Raw genomic sequence first — 3,226 nt, forward strand, 5'->3', positions numbered from 1 at the left:
ACAATTTTCTATCTAGCTAATTCACCTAACATTCGACATTAATCAAACATTCGATCATCTAATTAACTTTTCTAAAAAACAGAAAATAAGTAAAAAATGTGTGTGTATGTGTGTGTGTGTAGTGTGTACGTATATATGCATGTGTGTGTATGTGTGTATGTGTGCGGCCCCATACACCGCCGCCCCGTACGTACGAGCGGGGGCGGCGTACGTACGGGCGGGGGCGCCGCCATACGGGCCGGGTGCGACGACGACGGACGGCGGCACGGCGGGTATACGTGAGAGCGAGAGACGTACGGGACCGCGGCGGGACGACGACGGACGGCGGCGCGAGGCGTTCGGGGCGGCGGTGCGAGACGGCGACGACGACGGGTGGCGGCGGGGACAGCGACGACGACGACGGACGACGGGCGACGGGCGGCGAGGACAGGTTCGAGCGGCGCGCGAGAGGTTGGAGACGAAAGAAGTGGGAATCTAACTGAATTTTCGTAAGTGTTGTATATATAGGAGAGGCCTTTAGTATCGGTTGGTGGCTCCAACCGGTACTAAAGGCCTTTAGAACCGGTACTAAAGGGTGGTCTTTAGTACCGGTTGGAGCCACCAACCGGTACTAAAGGCCTCGCGCTGCCACCCCAAAGTTTAGTCCCACCTCGCCGGGCGAAGGGCAGCCGCAGTGGTTTATAAACCCAGCCGTGGCTACCTCTTCGAACTCCTCTATTTAGCAGGCTTCTGGGCCTAATTAATTAGGGCGCGCTGCTCTGTGAGCCTGCTGGCCCTTCTAGGCCTGCATTTGCACACCCTAGGTCTGGCAGGCCCACTGGACAGCGCGCCAACAAATTTTTATATAGTTTTTTCTTTTCTGCATTATTTATTTTCTTCTATTTATTTTTGAGTAGTTTTTTATATAGTTTTTTCTTTTCTGCATTATTTATTTTCTTCTATTTATTTTCGAGTAATTTTTCGTATAGTTTTTTTATTTTCTGCATTATTTCTTTTCTTCTATTTCTTTTCTTCTGGAAATTGAATGCTGCATACTGAACAATTAGGTAAATGACCGAAAAACAACAAATGATGTCAGAACATATTGAAAATTGATGACGTCGCTTTGAATGTTGCATACTGAACACAAAAGAAGTCTGGAGTTCAAATAAGTTTAAAAAACATTGAAGTGGCCATGTAACAGTGAGTTCTCGTCCGAAACCCTGATACTCCGAAAGAGTATGTCCAGTTTGTATATGAAGTGCGTCCAGTTTTTGCCGTGACCCTCTCTACTCTTTCGCACATGCTATGCGGGTGATATGATGATACCATGCCAAGTTTCAACATTTTCAGGATTCATTTTGTAGTGATTTTCAATTTCACGGTCATTTAGCTCTCTAAACAATTAGGTAAATGACCGAAAAACAACAAATGATGTCAGAACATGTTGGAAGTTGATGATGTCACTTTGAATGCTGCATACTAAACACAAAAGAAGTCCGGAGTTCAAATAAGTTTAAAAAACATTGAAGTGGCCATGTAACAGATGAGTTTTCGTCTGAAACCCTGATACTCTAAAAGAGTTTGTCCAGTTTGTACACAAAGTGCGTCCAGTTTTTGCCGTGACCCTCTCTACTCTTTCGCGCATGCTATGCGGGTGATATGATGATACCATGCCAAGTTTCAACATTTTCAGAATTCATTTTATAGTGATTTTCAATTTCACGGTTATTTAGCTCTCTAAACAATTAGGTAAATGACCGAAAAACAAAAAATGATGTCAGAACATATTGGAAATTGATGACGTTGCTTTGAATGCTGCATACTAAACACAAAAGAAGTCCGGAGTTCAAATAAGTTTAAAAAACATTGAAGTGGCCATGTAACAGATGAGTTCTCGTCCGAAACCCTGATACTCTGAAAGAGTTTGTCCAGTTTATGCACGAAATGCGTCCAGTTTTTGCCGTGACCCTCTCTACTCTTTCGCGCATGCTATGCGGGTGATATGATGATACCATGCCAAGTTTCAACATTTTCAGGATTCATTTTGTAGTGATTTTCAATTTCACAGTCATTTAGTTCTCTAAACAATTAGGTAAATGACCAAAAAACAAAAAATGATGTCAGAACATGTTGGAAATTGATGACGTTGCTTTGAATGCTGCATACTAAACACAAGAAGTCTGAAGTTCAAATAAGTTATTAAAAATAAAAAAGAGGTGCAATGCTGGTTAATTTGCTTCAAGCCATTCGGAATAGTGTAGACTGCACTGCACATAGCTCAGTGCAATCTATGCTATTCCGCAAGGCTTGAAGCTAATCAATATGTAGGTGAGCATTGCAACTCTTCGTCATTGTCTGTGCACTCACGGCTTATAAACCGCTCATACTGCCTGTCTCTTGGCGAGGTGGGACTAAAAATCAGCTTACAAAGAAACTCTAGTATCGGTTCATGGCATGAACCGGTACTAAAGGTCTTCGTGGGGGCCCCAGACTGACCATAGCCTGACACAGCCTCATTAGTACCGGTTCATGGCATGAACCGGTACTAAAGGTTACCCACGAACCGGTACTAATGATGCCCGCCCGCCTAGCCGTTGGAACCGGCATTAATGATCACATTAGTGCCGGCTCAAATTCAAACCGGCACTAATGTGTTTCACATTTGACCCTTTTTCTACTAGTGATAATAGAGCATTTATCTGGACTTAGTAACTGACCCCTCCCCTTCTTATAAGTGGAAATAATATTTTTAATAGTCAAAGCTTGATCAATGGACCCCTTGACAAATAAAAGACAGTCATCAGCGAACATAAGGTGTGATATACCCGGAGCCTGCCTGTTAACCTTGAATTTCAGAAGCGATCCTCTATTACACACATCCTGTAACAGCAAAGAAAGTGGCTCGGCCACAAACAAGAATAAATATGAAGATAGCGAGTCTCCTTGCCTGATACCACGAGACGGGGAAAACGTCTCCAAGAGCTGGCCATTGCAACGGACAGAAAGTTTAACTGAAGTGACACAAGTCCGTAGACCACGTGAGAGGATTCATTTTTGGCTACTTATATAAAAGTATACTGCCGCCTTCTCCCGAAACAAAAGTGCATGATCACACTGCCTGAAAGTATGGAACAAAGTTTCATCACCATGGCTACATATAGGGCAGACCGAGAGCACTTTGACATGCCTCCGCTTCAGCTCGCTCTGTAACATGGTAGCATGTCCTTGACCATCCGCCTCCAGA

This window comes from Triticum dicoccoides, chromosome 7A, assembly GCF_002162155.2.
Source record: "Triticum dicoccoides isolate Atlit2015 ecotype Zavitan chromosome 7A, WEW_v2.0, whole genome shotgun sequence".
Classification (NCBI taxonomy): Eukaryota; Viridiplantae; Streptophyta; class Magnoliopsida; order Poales; family Poaceae; genus Triticum; species Triticum dicoccoides.